This window comes from Ambystoma mexicanum, chromosome 11, assembly GCF_040938575.1.
Source record: "Ambystoma mexicanum isolate Mex_15411 chromosome 11, UKY_AmexF1_1, whole genome shotgun sequence".
Classification (NCBI taxonomy): Eukaryota; Metazoa; Chordata; class Amphibia; order Caudata; family Ambystomatidae; genus Ambystoma; species Ambystoma mexicanum.
In genome coordinates, this window is record NC_090934.1 from 1,347,149,535 (window position 1) to 1,347,172,222 (window position 22,688).

General features: G+C 48.6%; 1 protein-coding gene across 6 annotated transcripts in view; it reads right to left on the bottom strand.

Moving 5' to 3' along the window:
• NEDD4 (NEDD4 E3 ubiquitin protein ligase) overlaps nt 1-22,688 on the bottom strand; it is a 2,630,465-nt gene that overhangs the window by 910,679 nt on the left and 1,697,098 nt on the right. The gene's annotated exons all lie outside the window — the stretch shown is intronic.

Consider the following 22,688-nt stretch of genomic DNA (forward strand, 5'->3'; position numbering starts at 1 on the left):
TCATATTGCCCCCAGCCAATGACTGCCCTCTACCTAAGCCCCTCCCCTCCTCAGGGAGCCATCTTCAGATTTGGTAGCCCGTAAAGTGGCAGTAGGACCAAGAGAAGAGCCGCAGATGGGCAGGCGGGAGGGTTCACATGTGAATCCATGGCAGACCCATGCTGGAGAACAACAGTTACAGGTAAGTAGCTTGTTCCTTCTCCAGCATGGGGTATGCCATGGACTCACATGCTCATGAATTAAGAATACATAGCAGTACACACATGCACAACCACGGGAGGTGGCAAGGCTCAACATAAGCATCTCTTACCTCCTCACCAGGCTCACCTTCAAGCTATCAGGTTGCGGAGCACTGCCTGGCCGACTCTGGACTCCTCCCTGGAATCCCTGTCGATGCAGTAGAATCTCGTGAAGGTGTGTGCCAACCTCCACGTAGCAACCCTGCAGATGTCCAAATGGGCTCTCGGACGGCCAGGCAATGGTTGGTTTGTCAACCGGTGACAGTGGTTGATGCAGCCGGAGAGCCACCTGGAAATGGAAGTCTTGGAGAGGGCCTTCCCGTGGTTCAAAGGGACAAAGTTCACAAAAAGTTGCAACCTCTTCCAGAAACTCTTTGTGCGGTCCACATTTAACTATAGCGCTCAAGCCACATCCAGCGAATGCAAAGTCCTCTCAGCCGGTGACGAAGGCGTCGGAAAAAACACAGTTAACACCAAGGGCTAGTTTAGATGAAAGTCCAACGGCGCCTTGGGCATGAAGGAGGGGTGCGTCCTGAGCACCACCCTTGTGTCGTGAAAAGTCAAGTAAGGTGGCTAACAAGACAGGGCCTGGATCTCACCCACCCGTTGTGCAGTGGCGACGGCCACGAGGAACACTGTCTTCCAGGACAAGAACTTCAGTGGAACTGTCTGCATAGGTTCGAATGGAGGGCCCATGAGCTTAATCAGCACCACATTGAGCCCCACACCGGGGCTGGAGCCTTCACCAGTGGGAACAAACGTAACAGTCCTTTGATGAGCTCCTTAAGCAGGGGGTGTGACCATAACGAGAACCATCCTGGAGCTCTGGTGTAACGGGAGATAGCCGCCAGATGAACTTTGAGGGAGGCATTGGCCAGTCCTGCTTTGGCGAACGACAACCAATATGGTAGTACCTGCGGAGCCGTGACTCATAGAGGGTATATTTTCTGTGCTCGGCACCAAACGGCGAACCTCTTCCATTAATGTCTGTAGCATTTATGTTTAGAGTAGACAATGCTCTGGCTTTAGCAAGCACCTCCTTGAAGTCCGCTGGGAGATCGTAGCCCCCCAAACTCTAACGTTGCAGGAGCCAGGCCTTCAGGTTCAGCGATCTTGGGTCGTGGTGCAGAATTGTGCCTCCTTCCCTGGCGAGAAGATCTGCGACCACCGGAAGCTTGACTGGAGGGGACGCTGATCTGCTGAGAAGGTCCGGGTACCAGATCTGGCCACGCCGGTGCGACGAGGATCATCCTGCACTGTGACCGTCTGAGTTGATTGATGAGTCGAAGAAGCAATGGTAACGGAGGGAAGGCATACAGAAACAGGCCGTCTCAGGGGAACGTGAATGCGTCTCCCATTCCCCTCGGCTGGGGAAACCTGCTGGCGAACCTCCGGCTCTTGGTGTTTGTCGCCGTCGCAAACATATCGATGTGGGGAATGTCCATCTGATCCTGCCGAAGTTCCCACTCATGGCCCGATCGTAGCTCCCTGCTGAGGGAGTCGGCAACAGTGTTCTTTACTCCTGCCAGATGAAATGGAATGAGGAACATCCTGCGCCTCTTTGGAGAGCGCTGGGGATCTACTGCCCCCCTGCTTCCTGATGTAAAACATTGTGGTGGTATTGTCCGTGAAGACCCTCATCACCTTGCACTTGAGGGATGGAAGGAAGGACTTGAGGGCCCAAAACACTGCTAGAAGCTCCAGCACGTTGATGTGCAACGACTTCTCCTGTGGCAGCCACAAGTCTCTGGCGTTGAGTTACCAGGGCAGGTGCCGTCTCGGTGTCAGCCTTAAGGGCCTGTAGAGACTCATCTACAGCCTTCCCGAAGAGGTTATCTCCGTCAAAGGGCATATCCAAAACCTTTGTCTGAACATCCTGACGAAAGTTTGTGGCCTTGAGCCAGCCACGATGATGAAGGCAAACGCTGTTGCCCATCTGGCAGAACCCCGCGTCAGCGATGTCTGTGGCCACCGTGATGGCTCGGTCAGACGCCACCTGCAGAATCTCCAACGCTTCCGACCTCTTGTCGTCGGGGAGGATGTCCAAGATGGGGGCGATCTTGTACCATAGCTCGCGGTCGTAGCGCGCTATGATGGCAAGGGCGTTGGCGGCCTTGATGGTAGTGGCCGCAGAGTAGATAACCTGTTGTCCCAAGGCATCTCATTTCATCCCCTCGCTGCCAGGAGGGGTGGAAGCTGCCAAGGAAGAAGCGCCTCATGTCTTCTTGGCTGCAGCCAATACCCCAGAGTCCGGCGACGGTTGGGTCCGCAAGCACTTGAGCTAAGAGTCCAGCACCTTGTACTTCTTCTTGTTGCCTTACTGCTCTTCCTCAACGGTGTCCTTGTCGTCATCGCCTTCGTCAGCATGCTCGTCGTAAGGCCTGTTTCCTACGTTCTCTTCCTCCTGAATGGTTTGCAGGCAGACAAGCTCCTCCTCAGAGGAGATATCCGTAACCTGGAGGGCCAGCGCACCTTCCCTTCTTTGCTTCCAGAGGGGAAGGTCTCGGGGAGATGACGGGCATCTTCTTCTCCAGGGTCTTCTCTATGAGCCGGAACGGAGCCTCCCTCCTTGGAGGAAGGAATGCCCTCGCCTTGGGGGTTGTGCCCTGCGGAGATGTCTCGGCGGCCTTCGCGCAAGAAGCCACCACCCCCTAGATGGAAGGCTGGGCCTTCGCCAGGTGTACTTGGGTCTTCATGGTCAGGACCAGAGCCTTGTCCTGTTTGGCCTTGGGTGTCCCAGGCACCTTGTCCTGCTTGGCCTTGTTCTAAGGGGCAGGATCCGAACCCCGATCCACCTTGGCCTTCTCCCGCAGGTCACTCTTGGGCTTCTCGAGTTTGCCCGGATGGTCCGACTTCCTCTTGGCCGAAGATCCCGAATGCTGACTGGTGACTGAAGTCGCTAGTGACATCGGGAGCGCCCTGACTGCCGGGGAGCCAGCCACAACGGCGCTCTCGGGGGCAGTGGACTTGCAGTGCTTAGCCTTCTGTTGGAACCCCGCTGGAGGGGCACCCTCAAAAGGTCTTAGAAGCCCGCTCTGATTTTATGAACTGGGAGAGACATGCTGTTGGGACCCACTCAGAGCAAGAGCCTTGGCCTGCAGCTACTCCTTCAGCCGCCTATGCCGATCCTTCAGCATGCGAGGCGGTATCTCCTGGAAAAACGCAGTCTTTCTCCACATGCGCCGGGTACAGTCAATGAAGACACTGTGAAGCTTGTCATCCGAAAAGACATTCCGCAAGCCGCAGTCGGAGCAAAGTCTGAACAGGGGGCCTGAATCTTTCTTCTCCTCCGACATGGTCCACACGGCGTAGGCCTGAAGAATCTTCTGGAAGCCTCCACGAAGAAACTCGACGAAATCCGCCGTTGGCGGGCTAGGAAAAAATCCGAAAAACGTGTCCCCGTTAATCGGAACGTTTATTGATGGAGCACAAGGCCCAATTGACCGAAAAATAGAGTAAAACTCTTCAAAAAAGCGAAAAAACGCAGTAAAAGCTTGAGAGCTAAACACGAGTACTCCCAACACTTGAACGTGCAGAAAAAATCTGAATATGGATGCCTGAGTAGGGGCTTAGGTAGACGGCAGTCATTGGCTGGGGGCAGTATGACCCAGAGCTCAGTGATTGGTTGTTAGGAGAAAGACAGTTCAGAAATGAAAAAAAATGATTTTTTCTTTACCGAGGATTCCAGGCCTGACAGGGAATATTCACGAGCATGTGAATCCATGCCAGACACTGCAAACATTCACGCTTTGAATTAATGCAGTTTATATTCCTTTAAATTAGGCACATGAAACACGCTCTATTTCTTGTTAGAACTTGCTCAGGTGCAAGTTGGAGAATTGGCAATGTTGGGCCTGCAGAGAAATCAACAATGTCTCACTCTACATTGATGTTTTGACAGTAAGCCAATGCACCTTTATGTGCATAAATACATTTTTGGAACTCCAAGTCGGAATAGAACCCGTATTGAAAACGCTGGTAATGTTTTCAGACCTAGGCATAACAGACCGTGCAATTCGAGTCACTGTGCTGTAAGACATCTGCAGGTATTCTCACTCTTAAACCCCCTGGTTCCTCTTCTTAGGAGGCCAGGGAAAGGCCATCGCTCTTGGATCCCGACCCGGGGGGGTGGAGAAGCGAGGGAGGATCATGTGGATGGAGGGTCCTCGGAGTTTGGGGGTACCAAGTTCCGCCTAAGGGCACCCCCACCCCCTTTCCCTAATTGTGAACAACCTGAACCTTCCCCAACCATGGGGTATTGTAGGACCTCGCCCAACATTTAGAATCTGAAAGTACTGGGACGAGGAAGAAGAGACAGAGTGATGAACACTACAACTTTTTATCACTTATGTATTGAGACGAGAAAGATGCCTGTATAAGTATGGTGAGGGTCAGACATATCTAATTAAATGTCGTTACCTGCAGCCTGTCAAGGTGCTGCAGGCGTATAAAGGAAAACCAGTGAAGAGACAAAGTGAGCAGCAGCACGGAAGCCTGTGTAGAAAAGACCAGGGGACCCTTTCCGTGTGGAAGCAGCCGTGGTGGGGCCTGAGAGGGGCCAGACGCCGGCAGACATTCCCGAGGTGTGGAAGCCTCCGTGGTGGTGTCGGACAAGCTGGGAGCTGCTAACGAGCACCAGAGAAAGAGGACGCTGTCTGCGTCCAACCCGAGGCAACCAAGTTGTCGCTGCACGTTGAAGTGAAAGCGACATCCGAACAGGGCTCACTGAGGTCGGATCACCAGCCTGGGAGGTTGAGAGGAGCAGCTGAGTGCTGGGAAAAGACACTCGGAAACTGGGGTGCTCAGGGCGGGCTGCTTACTACGAATTAAGCTCTGTATGAATGAAAGTTTCAATGCAAAACGAGATACATATTACATACCTAACTGAATGGAAGTTTTCCAATAGCGCTAACCTAAATATATTGAATAATGAACTGAATGGAAGTTTCCAAATAGCGCTAAACTGCACATTTTGCTAAAACCAGCATTAAAACGATGTATATGATATGACATGGCATTTATAACGTGCCTATACACAAGTGTTTCAAGGTGCGACGAGGCAAGGGAGGGGAACCAGAGGGAAGACAGAGACAACAATCCTACTAGGCCAGGTAACATTGAGATCGTGCAAGTGCAGGGGAGAGGGGTAAGGGGAAAAGTGCAGGGAGTAAGGGGAAAAGTGCGGGGGGGAGGGGACAGTGCAGTGCATAGGATAACAGTAAAATAAATAATGAAGACTGATGAATAAAAGTGCTGCCAGCTGGTGGCAAGTGCTAGTAGGGGCTGTAAGTATACAGAAACAGTTCCCGAGTGCAAGGGTTGCCAAAGGGGCAGTGCAGGTGTGCAACTGGCGGGACAGGGAGACCTGGGCCTGAGATCAGAGGGTAGCCAGGTGACAGGTGCAGTATCAGATTCAGCCAGGAGATCAGCAGGGGAGAGGGGGTGAGAAAGAAGAAGCAAAGAGGACAGTCTTGAGGTGCTTCCGGAACCGCAGAAGGTTCTCCTTAAGTTTCAGAGAGGCAGGGAGGCTGTTCCAGAGGTAGGCCCCAGCAGAAGAAAGATCTATCACCAACTCGCTGCTTGGAGAAGCGACTAATCCTGAGGTAGTTGGAGGCAGATGAGTATTGAATACCAAACTGAGTGGAAGTATTAAAAAGTGTTACACCATGCATATTGAACGCAGAGCAAAACGAAAGTTTACAACAGTGATAAATCAAGCAGGTTGAATACCGAATTGGCTGAAAATACAAATGCTGCACTTATATTGACTATCAATGAACTTTATAAACAAAACCAAAAATTAATACAGACTAAAAGGAGAATGCCATATGCTATGTTATGTTAACAAAGCATATAAAGCGCACAGTCACCCAAAGGTATCTTGGCGCTGTGGGACAAAAGGGTAGGCTGGAACCAGATCCCTAAAAGAGAAGGGTCTTCAGGAATTTCCTGAATTGCAGATGTTTAGAGAGATTTCTTAGTGGGCGAGGAAGGTCATTCCACAGTTGAGCCACTGCCACACAGAAAGCCTGACCACCCACTCTTGTGCGGCGGAAGCACCCACAACAGGCCAGCCGACCTGGAGCCCAGCATCTGATTAGGAAGATGACAAATGAGTTGCACAGATACTCAGCCCCTTGGTCATTGAGCGCACGATGAACCAGACACAATGATTTTAATGTAATGCTCTTGGCTACAGGTAGCCAATGTAAAGTGTGCAGGACTGGGGTGATATGAGCTCCATATGGATATCCGGTGGCGACTCGAGCAGCCAGAAGACGCTGGAACCGCTGGACAGTACCCCTAGGCTGGGCGAGATAAAGCGCATTACAGTACTCCATGCGACGAAGAACCAGAGAGGCTATGACTGGTGGCCTAAGTTTAGGAGGTATAAGGGGGAACACTTCACGCAAGATCTTCAAGTGGAAGTGTCCCGCTTTGCACACAGCCAAGACCAGGTGCTCCGAAGAGAGAGTAGAGGAGAGCACCACCCCCAGGTTCTTAACCATTGTGACTAGAACAGGAAGGGACCCAGAACAGATGGACAAAAAGAGGACACCCCAAATAAGGGATCAGGGGGAGCACACACCACCAGAATCTCTGTCTTGTCTCCATTAAGTTTCAGCAAGTTGAGGTTCATCCACTATCCCACGGCAGACAGACACCGACAAAGGCATGACACCATCTCAGCCTGCACGAGATCTAACCAAATCAGGATCTGAGTATTGTCAGCATAAGAGTAGCACCTAATGCCGAAGGAGCGGATGAGACACACAAGTGGCCAATTATAGATGTTAAAAAGTATGGGGCACATGGCGGAGCCTTGGGATACCCCAGAAGAAAGAGAGCAAGGGAGTGAAGAAAAGGGAGGGAGCGAGAGTGATTGACCTCCCTCCGCCAGGAACAAAGTAAACCAGCATGCACTTGGCCAGCGATGCCGGCCTGGGCAAGGCGGGCCAGCAAGGTAGGGTGGTCAAGAGTGTCTAATGCCGCTGACAGATCAAGCAAAATCAGGGCCCCATCCCACCAACCTCGACCAGCCTTACTGTATCGTCCTGAACCGACACCAGGACACTCTGTGCCCTGGCCGGAATCTAGACTCGACGAGGTCAAAAAAACCTGAAGTCTCCAGAAAGGATGCAAGAAGTGGGGAGATCAAGAACTTAAGTAACTTCATATAAGCAACCTATGGGGAAAGGAACAAGTGTGAAGGAGTGCATCCAAAGGTGGGCATGAACAGAATTAGCACCAAATGAACTTTGTGAATAAATGCAGTGCAGCAAGGCCCAAGACTGGCAAACGGTGTGTGACAAAGCCAAGAGGCCGAGGAGAACCTAATGGAACATGCTCTTCACACAGGGGCAAATGCAGAGAAATGGGTGTGGGCTGAAGAACCAAGGGGCACTGGTTGCGCGACCTGTGATGAGTGGACCGTGTGGTCTGATAACTACGCCTAGACCAGTGAACCCTACATTATAAAAGGTAAAGACACTGCAAAACCTACCAAGAAGGAACACTACGAGTGAGCTGGTGACGCCGACCAGAAGAAGAGTCAGGTTGACCCAGAGTTAACTTGAACTTTTAAAAGAGTGAATCATCCATTGGTTGCAATGTTGAAGTCTTGGGGAAGAGAACCCTGCGACTTGATTAACTTTAACTATCATCTTACAAGGCCTCATGACCTCTTTTGTTTGAACTGTATTACTTTGAACTTGGGTGAGGCAGCCTTAAGGACTTTGTGGAACTATATGAACTTGAACAAGGTAAATCCTGAAGACTTTTTTGTGGAACTTTCTTGAACTTGGGAAAGAAAAGCTGAAGTTAAGTTGGAAGCTGGAAGAAGCTTAGAACTTTGTGTTGATCACCATTTCTTTGATTATTGACGTCCCTACACACTGTTTAGCTTCAGTTGTGATGGCAGGCATAGGTTTTGGACACAGACAGGCTTTTGAGTTGGACTCTGACTTGCCTTAGTTTTGTTAAAGTAGGGAAATCCCACCTTAGTATAGGGCAAGTTGGGCCTTTTAGCATCCTGACATTTAAGTTAATAAATATTGATTGTTTGAACTTAAGTCTGTTGTCTGTGTCTTACTTCATGATGCTTTAGAGTACCTGATGCATGACCACAGGCCACACTGTGCACAAGTAAGTCTGGATGGTTCAAGTATCCATGCGATTTTTTAAATGATGACTACAAACAGACATAATTCAGGACCACCAGAGATGGAGTTTTGAGCTAGGTGGTGTGCGGGTTGATTACTTAATTCACATTTAAAAGTTGGTCATGAAGGGTGAAGGCATTCGGAGATTACAAAATGTCTATCTTTTTCTAAAAGAAATATGTAGACTCCACCCCCCAACACTCTCCCTCGGGGTATTGCACACTGAAGAAACAATGCTAGCAGATCTAAACATATATGCATGCGGGAAACAGCACACAGCATTCCTGGTGGAAGGATAGGCTAGCACTGCTGCCTTTTCTTGGGACCTATGCAGTGACGGACTCTAGAAAATGTAGGACAGCCTCTCGGTGATCGAACTGGACTCAAATGAAGAATTTTACTACAGGATCCTCTAGGATAACAGATAAAAACATTATTGCAATACAAGAAATTCATGGCTGCCTTGAAATAGCAGGTAGAGCAGGGGTTTGACAAGAGCACTTCCTCGCAGCAGAAATGCATCACATGATCTAGTCATATATTTCATCTCCCAATTAGAGAAAAGGTTAGGACAATATGAACTTGTAATAGAAAAGAACAAGAAATGATTAGTCTGTGTTGGGATGCAAGTGCAACACCCCAACAGTAGAGAGGCTGCGCAAATTATATTAGCAAAGAGAGCTGGTCATTTAGTGTCAGTATTTTGCAGTTTGGATCGGCAGTTCATTCCGGTGCACAAAAAGTGAGACTGGTGTAACAAGTCTAATTACCGGCTGTTGTCCATGCTGGACATTACAAACAAGATTTTCATGACTATAGTCCTTAGGGAACTGGAAATTTGGGTTACAGCTAATTCGATCCTTAATTTTGTTCAGACCGGATTTAGGCCGGGCACGAGCACAACCCATAACATCAGGGTGCTCAATCAGTTAATGAATACCACTTTGAGCAGTAAAGAGGCAACACTCTATATTGCCTTTGTAGATTTCCTTAGTACCTTTGACCAGGTGGTGCGTGACACCCTCTGGTCTAGGCTCAGAGCGTTGAACTGTCCCAGTTGGATCCTGCGTATACTGACTGTCTTACATAGTGGTAACAACACTAGGGTTAGATTAAAAAATGAGGAGTATCTGACCCCATTCACATCAATATGGGAGTTAAGCAGGGGTGTGTAGCAGCCCCCATGCTGTACAAACTTTACATCATAGATTTACTCCTCTGCATGGCATGTAAAGCAAACTGTGGACTTCAAGATGGCACCTAGAGCGAGAGGACGCTCGTGAGCTCTCTATCCACCGGGCCAGCAATGTAAATAATTCAGTGAGCGATCTGGGCAGTCCCGAGCATAACATGCAGCATTCCTGCGCCCACGGAGGTGTGGAGTGGCCCGCTACTGATGTTCTGGGCGAGAGAAACAGAATTTGAGGCGGACCGAGGACCCGGGCTGCAGGCCGAGGAGCCAGGGACTGGGGTGGATGGCCCCTAGACAGAGCCAGAAGGAGGTGACGCCAGAGCGGCGGCCGTAGACCAGTGGGTGGCGCTTGAGGGAAGGGCCCTTGCTGGTGTGGAGCGCCCGACCCTGTTGGGCGGTCAGGGGTCCCTCGGTGGCGGTGCGTGGGGGCTCTGCCATGGGCCCGGGGCCGCCCGCAGAGCGGCGTCCGGTTCCTTCTCAGGCAAGTGCACGGTGGCGGCGCTGGGGAGGGGGAGAACTGAGGTTGGTGGAAGCAGCGTGCCGTGAGCTAGGCGCCCCCTCCCCTCCTGGCAACTCGCGCCATCAGAGCAAAACCAGACAGTAAGGCACCGTCCGCCTATACCCAGAGACGGCGGAGATTCGACCTGACCACCGCCGGTGTGCTACGCCCGGTGCCTGGGGGATCATTAACCCGTGGTTCCCTGGGGGCCTCGGGAGGCATCGGGAGTGGTTCCCTCCTTGGACGGCGGCGATCGCAACATACGGATAGCCCTGAGCTCTGACCCCCTCTGCCTACATACAGATTGTATGCCAACATCATAAAAGACGGGGGCCTCCCCAACGGATCTGTACGGTGGCAGCACAAGCAGTACCTGAATTCCTCTAAAGCATTAGAAGGAGGCTCTCCGTGGGCACCCCTACAGGCTGTGGAGAGGGGGCCATATCTAAACGAAGCAGGATCTGCAATAACAGCAGGACATCAATGTCCACGGCAAGGGCGAAATTGCAGCAGCAGGCGAACTCCCCCCACCCCCCTGCAGCGGAAGCAGCACAAAAGCTTAAAACAGCTTTGGGGATCTGAACCCACGAGCCCATCGAGCAGAACAGCAGAGAGCGCACTCAGCACTATACAGCACACAATGGGGGAAGACACCCTGACTGAACAGGAGATGTAATCCTGCTTTAAAGATCTACAGAACCAGCTTTTGAGTACAGTGCAGGAACAGTTCCGCACTTTAAAAGAGGATATGAAGCACTCCCTGCAGGAGATGAAAGGGGAACTGGCCAGGGTCGAAGAAAGAACAGACTCCCTGGAAAGGACGGTCCAGCGAATGGAGGATGAAGCACACAAAACAGATGAGACCTTGGAGAAACTGGCGAGAGCGGCGCATAAGCTTGAGCTCCAGTGTGAAGATCTTGAGAATAGGTCTCGTCGCTCCAACATATGGATCAAAAACCCCCCGGAGTCTATTCTCGAGGCCGACCTCCGGCAGTCCGTCTCCCAGCTGTTTGCGGAGGTCCTGGGGGGGAAGACTACGATCCGCAGATAGAGATAGACAGAATACACAGGGTGGGCCCTAGGCGCATGTCGGAGCCAGGAGCTAGATCCAGAGACGCCGTGGTAGCGCTGTCGAACTACTCCCAGAAGGAGCAGATCATGAGACGGGCACGACTCTCTGGTCGAGTCACGGTCAATGGCCAGGAAGTTCAACTATTTCAAGATTTGGCACACTCAACCATCTTGAAGAGGCGGCAGATGGGCCCAGTGGTTCGGCACCTTAATGCCAAACAGATCAATTACAAGTGGACCTTCCCGTTCGGGCTTCTCTTCACTTGGGAGGGTGCACAACGAAGAATTCTCACGTCTGAGGGGGAGCAATTGTTAGGTATCTCACAGGAACGAGGTGAGGATCCGAGGCGAGCGAGGGAGAGACCACAGGGCCCGAAAATGGCAGAGGGCTGGAAGACCATTGAGAGGAAAAACAGAGGAAGGAAGAGGCAAGGAGCAAGCAAGATGGGAACTCTGGTGAATCCAAATGTTAGCCCCAGAGTCCTCGATCAGGGAGGAGAAGGGGCAAGCTGCATGATTGGTAATACAGAGTAACTAATGAGGACGGCCGGATCATGTCTTTAGAGGCGGCCCGGGTAGGGCAGACTCGGAACCATGGAGAGGTCAAAAGCGGGGTTTAGGAACCCCCACACGCCATACCTGAGAAATGGCAGGGGCATGGGGAAAGGGGCACTACGCTCCGACGCTACTAGATTCCAAGCCTCCACTCAGGTGGGTTGGGAAGGGGTGTTAAGGGGGAAGACTCTGAGGGTGGTAGGTGGGGGGGATGGCAGTTCATGACTCAAAGGAAATCAACAGAGAAAAGGGACACCACATGAATAGGAATAAAGTAAGGGGGGTCAGGATCCTCACGCACAATGTGCGGGGCATGAATACACCAATCAAGCGCAAGAAGCTGGAAGGGCAAGCCAGGAGAGAGGAGGCAAGGATACTAATGTACCAAGCGACTCATGTAAGGAGTAAGGATAAGACTAAAATTAGAATTAGGGGAGCATCGCAAGTGTACCAGGCGAATGCAGAAGAGAAGAGAGCCGGGGTACTCATAGCCTTGCAGGACAGTCTAGGGGCAAAGGTGCCAAATTGTTCCCAAGTTGCTGGTTCGCCGTCAGGTTCAGGATTTCGGATTTGCTCCTGTTGATCTTTAGGCCCGATGCCGCTCCAAAGTCATCCATTTCCAGGAGAAGGGCTGGTTCCATCAAGATTATAAGCAAATCGTCTGGCGGACAAGGAAGAAAGGTATCTATTTCAGAATGTCGTAATTGAGGGAGTGAAACTCACCGTAGCATCTGTCTACAACCTGAACTGCGGACAAGACAGTTTCTTGAGAGACACTCTAGCAGTATTAGAAAAAATTTGCGATGGGCGAGATCATCCTGGGAGGTGATTTAAATTTGGCATGGAACCCGGTGAAGGATCGGAGCTCTGGAGCGAGCCCACATATACATCCCCAATCTAAGGCTCTGGAAAAGATGATTGACGCGCTGGCGCTACATGACGTCTGGCGTTGCAAGAGAGGCGATGCCCAGGGATTCACCTATTTTTCTCATGTCCACAACACACAATCTAGGATTATGTCTGGGTCTCTACGGCGCTGTTGGGGAAAATAGAAGAAATTAATGTGGGCACAATAGCGCTTTCGGATCATGCCCCCTTGCTAACATTGCTAACAGTAGCTAACAATAAGGGGAGGATGTGGGCTTGGACTTTTCCGAGTGCCACACTGCAGGATCCGATAATAGTGGGAGAAATCAGAGAGAAAATAGCTCTCTACTTCATGGAGAATGACACAGGCGAGATCACCAAAGCCACACTGTGGGACGCCTTCAAAGCCGTTCTAAGGGGAGAAATCATTGCACTGAAATCCCATCGGGATAAACAACGGACCAAACTTGAAGAGGACATAGAGGCGAAGATTAGAGATGTCCAAAGAGAGTTGGTGACCCACCCACGAAGGAACTAAAAACCTCCCTGAGACTCTTGCAGAAGCAGCATGCACTACTGCAAAACCGGAAAGCTGAAACGGCACTTCTGCGAGCAAAGCAAAGGTACATTGATGCCAATAGGGCAAACAGATTGATGGCTAGGCAAATTCGGGATACAAGGCGCAAGACGACTGTTGTATAGCTGGTAGATGAATGTGGGCAAACACACTCGACAGACGAGAAAATGGGATAGATAATGGCCGGCTCCTACCAAGCCTTGTACAAATCTGAAGGCCCTCAAACGATAGTGCAGGAGCGATTTCTGGATAGCATCTCTATTCCTCGAATCTCAGAGGAGGACAGAGACCTTTTGGACAGGGAAATACAAGCTAAAGAGGTTTCCCAAGCGATAAGAAAACTCCCAAAAGGAAAGGCGCTGGGCCCAGCTGGCTACACCGACACCTTCTACAAGACATTACGGGATCTCCTAGCTCCCAAGCTAGCAGAACTTAACAACAGCTTTAGGGAGACAGGAGTGACAACCAAGTCGATGAATGAAGCCGAACAAGTGGTCTTTCCAAAGCCAGGGAAGGACCCTGCCCTTCCGGATTCCTATAGGCCTATAGCCTTGATGAATATCGATGCTAAGCTCTACACTAAAATTTTAGCGGAGAGACTCTCCAGACTGCTCCCAGCCCTGGTGGGAACGGATCAGTCTGGCTTTGTCCCGGGGATACAGACGGCTGACAACACCCGTAGGGTATGCCACATTATAGAAAAGGTCGAGCATACTGGTACCCCGACGATCATAGCAACAATTGACACCGAAAAGGCATTTGATAGCGTGGAGTGGTCGCAGCTCGTTTCCACGATGCAACGAATGGGATTTGGACACTGTTACCCAACAATGGTGCGGGCCAATTACAGATGCCCCACGATAAGGGTAGTGCTGAATGAAAAGCTTTCATCGCAGATTCCCCTGCCTAGAGGGACAAACCAGGGGTGCCCTCTCTCCCCGCTCTTTTATGCCCTGTTCTTAGAACCATTACTAATCAAAATAAGGGAATCACCGCGGATAAAGGGAGTGACAATGGGAGGAGTGGAACATAAGGTGATGGCATTTGCTGACGATTTGCTTATAATCTTGACGGAACCAGCAGTGTCCCTCCCAGCCCTGCTCCTGGAAATGGATGACTTTGGAGCAGCATCAGGCCTAAAGATCAACAGGAGCAAATCCGAAATCCTGAACCTGACGGCGGACCAGCAACTTGGGAACAATTTGGCACAGAGAACTAGCCTGAAGGTGGCGTACCAAAAGGTAACATACCTGGGGATTAAACTGGCGTCCTCAATCAAGAATATGTATGGGGCCAACTACCCCCAACTACTGCATCATCTGCAGCAAGATCTGTCCAAGTGGAATCCGCTAAATATTTCTTGGTGGGCCAGGCAGGTGACGGCGAAACTGCTATACCATTTTCAAGCGCTCCCAATAAGAATCCCTAGAAATGTCTTCAAAAGGCTAAACAAGATGGTTACGGCGTTCATCTGACAAGGTAGGAAACCATGGGTGACGATAGAAAACCTTACGGCCGGTATAGAAGTTGGAGGATTGGCGTTGCCACACTTTAAAAGGTATCATGAGGCAGCGCAATTAAGGGTTATCAAGCAGTGGGTGGATCAGTCCCCTCAGAACCCATTGTCATGAACCGTCGCCTGTGTCCATTCTGGACTTCCTGGTCCCTGACCCATAGAGGACTGAATGCCGTGATCCTCCCAACATGGCTGCTTGATACGGAACTCAGCTTGCCAGTCTTTACGCGCCACGCTTAACGTTCTATTAAACTGACACTCCCCCGCAGCTCTTCGCGGCTCAAAGCTACCGCTCGCTGTATCTGGACGTGTGTTGCCGGAGTTCGCTCGGGGCTTTCTTCCGAATCCTGTTTCCTGGTTCCTTGAATCCTTTCCTTCCCCCAAACTTACGTTCAAATTTCTTCCTGGATCTACACCTGCACTCGGGTCAGGGTGTTCCGTGCCTCCAAACTCGGACATTGTTCCTTGCTGGTACATCTGAACGTATCCTGGAGTTGGATTACTATCCTCATGCTGGAAACCGAAGAAGAGCACACAGGTTTATACAAATCCCAGACCGTGCGAAAGAAATCATCTAAGAAGGTTCACGAGGTAGTTGAAGGATTGCCGGGAGAAAATGGGCGGGTGTAGGTGGAGCCAAAACACTCTAAAACCGAAATACAAATAAATTAGCCGTAAGCGGCACACAGACGAAAAGTTCAAAAAGTTAAAAAATTCATTGTGAAAGTTCGTCACAGGTGGGGGTGGTCAGGCGTACCAACAGTCACTTAGGAATCACTTGTGAAACTCATATCAAACCTATACGCACACCTGAACGTGCAGGGTGAGCAAGTGTCCTGGCGCTACATGAAGAAGTGGGAAGAAACTCTGGGGGGAAACTATAGCTCGGGCCCAATGGCAGGACTTGTGGAAGAAACTCCCGAGGCTGACCCGCTCCATTCAACTAAGGGAAATGTGGCAGAAGGTGATACTCCAATGGCACTATGTACCAACGAAGCTGCACGCAATGTTTCCAGCGGTCAGTAATTTGTGCTGGCGCGGATGCCCAGAAGAAGGTACTTGGCTCCATACGTGGTGGAGTTGTCTGAAGATTAAACCGTTCTGGCGAGACGTAAAAGACCAGGTCAAGGCTATGATACCGGGAGTGGACGGTCTGAAGCCAAGGCTGTGGCTATTGGGCATGTGGGACTTGAGGCAAAGAGCACATTCGAAAAATCAGCAGAGGGGAGTCATGACCATGGTCATAGCAGCTTGGCTAACAATAGGCCAGCACTGGGGAGACCCTCAGCCACCGTCTATGCATGACTGTCTAATAAAAGTATGGGGGATAGTAGCAATGGAATGGATGATGTATAAATTGCAACGTAATCATGAGGCATTCCAATCCGATTGGGGTAGTGTGCTCGCCCACTTGCAAAGTGACTATATGATTCAATGGTGTCCGCACAACATCAGGACTTTGGATATGTTATAAAGGGGGCTGTGAGATGAACCCCCAATGTATGTAGTTTGTTAATAGTGGGTCGATGCATAAGAACTGCCATGGGTCACCTACAGGGTCTAGGGGAGGGGGGCTGGGAGGGTAATGGGGAGTTGGTGGGTTTGTAACTGTTTGAAAATCAATAAAAACAAGGTTAAAAAAAAAAGCAAACTGTCCACCGAGGTTAGAGGATATCCCTATTGTAGGCATGCTCTATGCCGACAATCTGATATTATTTGATCACACGCTATCGGGCATTAAGAGCATGCTAAACGAGTTAGCGGCCTATGTACTGCAGTTGGGTTTGACTATTCATTTAGATAAGACCAAGATAGTCACAATTGCAAGACAGGCGCCCAGTCAATCAGGGATGGATATTGCACTGGGCACGATTGCCCTTACACAATCTTATCCCCATCTGGGCCTGGACTTTAATCCTCTGCCTAATTACGATCAGATAGTTGAGCACAAAAAACAGCGAGCTAAAGTGCTAAAGTGCTTACCCTCCAAGCGAGTAAATTTGCCAAGGGATCTGCAGGCTATAGAATGGCTGGTATCTTAAAGTTTTATCAGCAATGTTTTGTTCCATCTATTCTGTATGGCCTGGAAGCCCTGGCAATACAGGATTTGACCTGGTTAAATGTATTGGAGGGCCAGTTCTGGCATGCAGTTTTGGGTTTGGGCCCATCGTGCCCTGTGCAGTGTCTTCGCCTGGAATTGAGTCTTATCTCATTGAGGGTCTTGGCATTACGCGCGCGTGGTGCGTTTTATCTGAAAGCATGCGCCGCTCCCACCTGTAAATTGCTTGCACTAGTTGGATGTAATTTGGACTCTGAAAAGCACCTACCAGGGTCCAATTTCAAACAGTTGAACGAAACCCTCTTTGAAGAGATCAATTGGTCTTATGCTAAGATGAAAGAAAGGCCATAGAGCCACCTGAACAAAATCTTTTGAGCATAAATTAAACAACTGGGATTGGTGCACAAATTACGATCATCTAGCTAGATTAAAAGAGTATGATGCAATATCACATGTTGTGCATGGATTCCGGAAGACTCAACCTTACTTACTATTATGTCCAGCACCTGAAGTCAGACTATTTCTATTAAAATAAGGCTGCGAGTAAACCAACTACCAGTATTTCCTATTACAGGGCCTCGGCTGGGGGTGGCCTGGGAACCTAGGATTTGTTGAATCTGCAATTGTCTGGGACTTAAAGAAACCTCCAGACATGTATTAACCCAATGTGCTAAATTGGGGCCTGTATACATGTGTTTTTATGGCAAACTGGGCCACAGATATGAGGTGATCATTGGGTACTCGTTTTGGGACTCTTGTCTGAATTCCAAAAGCATTGCAATACAACTGGCCCTATATAGGGTATGGACCCATGTAAAGACTCTCCTGTCGGACTAAGTATGTAAGGCCTTGTTCTGTTATGTTTGACCATGGCATTGCAGATTGATTTCCTCCTTTTCCTTGCATAAATTGCATTGATAAGGACACTGTGATCAGGTGGGCATTATAGTTACCACTAAATATCAATTAGGTGTACTGGTCCACAATCATTAAGATGCCTTATGATGTACCACCAGGCTTTATACTGCATGTTTTAAATTACTATTTATCTTGTCTATCTTGTATTAATTTTACTAGGATAATGTATTATGCTAAGTTTTATGTCTTAAATGTTTATGTGTTTAATGTTTTGTGTAAAGTCAACATTTTGGACTATATCACAAACTTATTATTATTGGCAGTTATATACACGTGTTATTTGTAGTTAGCATTGACACATTTAAGGGAGCATCACAGAGCCTTACACGATGAACGAAGGAGCAACAATGTGTCACACTCCGTCCTTGGAAGCGCTGGGATCAGTGGAGATTGAATAGCATTATGTGCTCCAACTGTATTCAACGGTCTAGTCTACCCCTAAGATGGCCACCAGGGTAATAAGAACGATCCCTTCCGGATACACTTTGCTTTGTATCCATTCTTGGACCTAAGCTTCTGGTACTGCTGCCCTGGTACTAGCGTTCTACTCTGATCGTTCATTGCTATTTTCTCTCAGTTTGTTTTGGTCCTTTTCTGTCCCTAGCTAGGCTTCTGCCTTTGCGCTTCTTTTCTCTCGTACTATCGCTTTCCTGCTTGTTGCTGTGCTTGCAACACTCTTGTTTTACTTTTGAAATACTCTTTCCTTGATATCGAGAGCATTCTGCTTGTTTCACGTCCCTCTCGCTTTCTTGCTTTATGCTTTTATTTCACAGCGTTCCGTGTTTGACTTATGTCCCCTTCTCTTCAGGGATTTTTTGACCGTTGCCGTCACGGTTCGCTCTATACTTGGTTCGAGCATATTCCTTGTAGCTTTGTCATTACTTCCTTTCTATACTTTGTCTTACTTACCTGTCTCTCACGTGGACCTGCCCTTTCCGTTTTTCATTTTCAAATAGAACTCTTTGTCTTCCACGGCTGAGGTTCTTTTGCCTGTTCTGACTTGGATGCCTACTAGTTTTTCTCCTTTCTTCCTGCTGACTGTCCTTAGTAGGTGTATCATTTCTGTTGGTTCTATCTTACCTGGATTCTCTTTCTCTGACATTCTGATTACGGAGAGCACTGGATCCACCTGTTCAAATAACCTTGTATCCTCTTTTGAAGATTGCAATATTCTGCCTTTTTGTAAAGGAATACCAGTCTTCGTGTCGCCTCATTTCCCTGCTTCCTTGTGAAGGGAAGGACATTACAACATCTGTTGAGAAAGAAATACTTACTTCTAAACAACGCCAAGTTTACAAGTTGGAACTGAGCACACATCTCCATCAGGGTTTTTTCCGCTGCATCAGGCTTTTTCCCTGGACATTTTGGGAGCTTGCTCCTTGGGGTTCCCCTTGATCCTGTTTCCCTGCAGGTCACAGTGGCCTCCGAGGGAGCTCTCCCTTATTGCATGTTGAAAAGGAAAAGAAGCTCAAAGAAACTAAGAAGACCAGAAGGAAGAAGGAATCTGAGAACGCCAAGGATACATTTGACGACTCAGGTGAGGAGAGGGAACGGGAAGGTACTACAGATCCTGACACAATGTAAGAATGTTGCTTATTATATTTAGAGGTTAAAGCAAGGGTGTGGTTTCATAGTTTTGTAGCTAGTAGTAGTGACTTATATTGTGCTTTGGTTGTGTTAAGGACCTGCTATTTTATTCTATATCCAGCGCAGATTTTGGTAGCTGGTAAAAAGGTAGTGGAAGGGTCAAGCAGCCAGATAGGGTAAAGCTGTGCTTGAGTAACATGAGGGCTGTGTGCCGTGGTAGCAAGGGTTCTGCCATTTTGGATTAGGCCTTGCTAGAAGTGGTTGCGTCTAGTAGTTAGAGAATTAGGCCGCTCGTTGAAGCTTTTGTTTTTGTTCATTTAATTCGAATGCATCTATCCTTCCCCCAGCGAACGATCAGACAGCTAAGGTTAAGGAAAGAAGAGAGGCGTGCAGAGCAAATAGCAGGTAATTGTATCAGGTTGAGCAGCACACAAAAGCTGGGAACGGAATGTTGGTTATGAACGATTAGATTTCTGCTGCAGCTGTGAAGGACACATTCTATGAGAACAAGGCCTGGTATCGGGGACTGCCAGGATGTCGAGCTAAATTCAGAGTAATAAGTGCCCCCATTGAAAATTGGTTGGACCATTTCAAACAACAGGTGTTTGATTAAATAGGGCAAACAAATAAGAAATTCATCCGCAAGAACGGTGCCTCAACCTTATTTTTTATAAAGCACCTGGTTCCCAACAGATTTAGAATAGGAGGCCTCCTACGGGTGCATCGTTTTCTCAGATGCGAGTTGCAAGAGGTGATGCCAACAAAGTACGGCTGCAAGGTGATAGAAGCCATTCAGGAGTACCAAATTGTCTGGTCTCATTAAGAAGTCATTGTATTACCATGCAGGGTTGCCTCATTTATCGCATTAGCTCCCTGATCGTGTCCTCTCGGGGGAATGCACATCATGAGTTGTCCAAAGTTGTCTTGACTAATAAGGAGTACACATTATTTAAACAATTTATCTGAGTATTATGGACCAATCACATAATGGGGTTCTCTGCTGACTGCAAAATTAGGTTATCTTGTAAGGGGTTGTATTTGAATATGCACAACCAATGGGCTAATGAACTATTGGGGATGTTTAGATTTTTGTATAGGTGTTAGCCAATGGGGAACGTGGGATTACGTTGTATCTGATATATTTGCTTATGCTAATGTGCGGTTTGCTGCTTTAAAAGATGCAACTTAGAATATGCGTGTCGAGCAAAGTTTCAGTTTTCAGATCTACGGGACTACACTCCCGACTGTATTTGCATTTAATATCACTTTGTTTTTCCTGCAAACTGTGCACTTATTATTGACCCCTTGTGGAGTGATTTTTTTTATCGATCTGGTTTTGGGCCTACCTCATATCTGAAAGGAGATCTGAAAGATTTGAGGTTCTCCAAATACATGTCACAGAAGAAGTGGCCTGCAATAGTATCTAAGTAACATTATTGTTAAAATGGATTGCTAGAATCTGGCCTGGTGAACAGATTTTAGGAGGCCACCATAGTTATAGCGAAAAGGGAACTCGGAGGTTAGCCAATACCCAATCAAGGCAGCAATGGGGAGCAATCTAGGCTATTCTCAGGAGACCGGGTGGGGTCAGGGGCCCTCATTGAGTCCACACAATATAATACACAAACATTCAATTTAGACAGGTAAGTATAAAAATAGTTCTTTATTATAGACCTTTTGCATACACTGAAAAACGAAATTAACTGGGGATATTAACACACAATACTCAATAAACATATATACAATCACCATATAATGGAACCAGTTCACAAGTGAATTCCCTAACTTATGCTGTCCAAACCCTAAGAAGAATGGGGCCTTGCACCCTAAAGTCACAGGCGCCACAATGCTCACCATGGCGAGTCTTTGCAGGTAATTTCTAATTTACTTGTGTTGGTTAAAGGATATTAACAACTTTACTAAATTAAGAAAATACGTCTTTGGATTTCAAAAGTTATTACCCAGGTTCGATGGCCCAAAGATAGTAGAATGGAAGGTTAGGAGACAAAGCGACGTGCTCCAAATGTTGTCATACGGAGAACGAGGGCAGATGGAATTTTTTCACTTACACTCACCCCAAACGATTTTCCTAGATGACTTTGTGGGTCTGGAGGGTGGGAGGTTCACTGGTGGTTAGATTTCCCGCTGTTGGTTCCAGTGGAAGGTGCCCAGGAGCTGTGTGTGCAAGGATTCTTCCGGTCACGTACAGCAGTAAGATGTAACCCCTGACAATGAAGATATGCACAAATCACCAGTGCAGGCCTCTGCAGGACACTTCACAGGACGGGGGAAGGCAGGTTCCAGCGACGGTCTCCGAAAACAGACGACAGGTGTCCTTCCTGTCGCAGTCACAGAGGCTTCTCTAGGATAGGAAACTGTTATGCTGGGACACTAAATTTTAGAAGGAAGGAGACTTATGGCACGTGGAATGGCGACGCTTCTCGTAAGGTTGCCCACGATAGAGCTGGTCAGTCTATCGGGTGGTCCAGGGACACTTCCAAAGGCTCAGGACGGCTGGATCCTAGAGAAGGCATCAAGAATAGTTGGACCCACTAGTCCAATGGCTGAAGCACCTCTCAGGGTTTTCGGAGATCAGGTAGTTCAACAGGCCTCCACTGGGTCAGACGCAGGAAGGGGTGCCAGGCCTCTTCAATGGTCTTTTTCGGATCTTCAGTCGGCTTTTCTTGTACAAGGGATTCTTGGATCGAATGCTGATCTGAAGAAATAGCTGCAGAAGTCATCCTCTTATCAAAAATCCAGCATGGAAGCAAGGCCAAGGATGATAAGGATCTGCACCATTCAAACAGTCAGTAGTTGTCCAATCAGGGACAACTATTGGTTTCACTCATGCCCCACACAGACTCACTGGCAACACAAATATGGAGTGGGGCCAGGCATTCCACTCACTTCCTGGGCCACATACAAAGGCAGCACTAACCAGCAAAAGCAGCAGCTTGCATGACCTGGCAAGGCAAGAAGAAGCCAAACAATAATATGGGCAAAGAAAGAGTGTAAATCTCATGGCGTGACCATTTTGGGGCATAAGCCACGTTTAGTAGTCGTACGTGGTAAAAGGAAATGTGCACACTAGAAATAACACAAAAATTGTCAAATATGTATCTGCTGCCATCAGTTTACCTATAGGCACATACAAAAGTAACCAAATATTCTAAGTGTAAAAGCTTAGGGTGATACAAAGGTATCTCCATTGCACTGCAAGATGCTCTCTCAAAAGGTAAACAGTTTCCCAGTACTAATAGTTTGATGGACTGATCAGTTTCCCCTAATAAATGAGAAAAGGCAGGGGAAGTGCTGTTGAGGGCTTTACTTCCGCTATAAAAAGAAAGGTTACTCACCATAGTGACTAACATACTCCTAGTCCATAGCCCCCTTTTCCTCTATACTTGTGGGAAATTCCGTCCTTCGGGGTGGGGCCGGAGCATTTT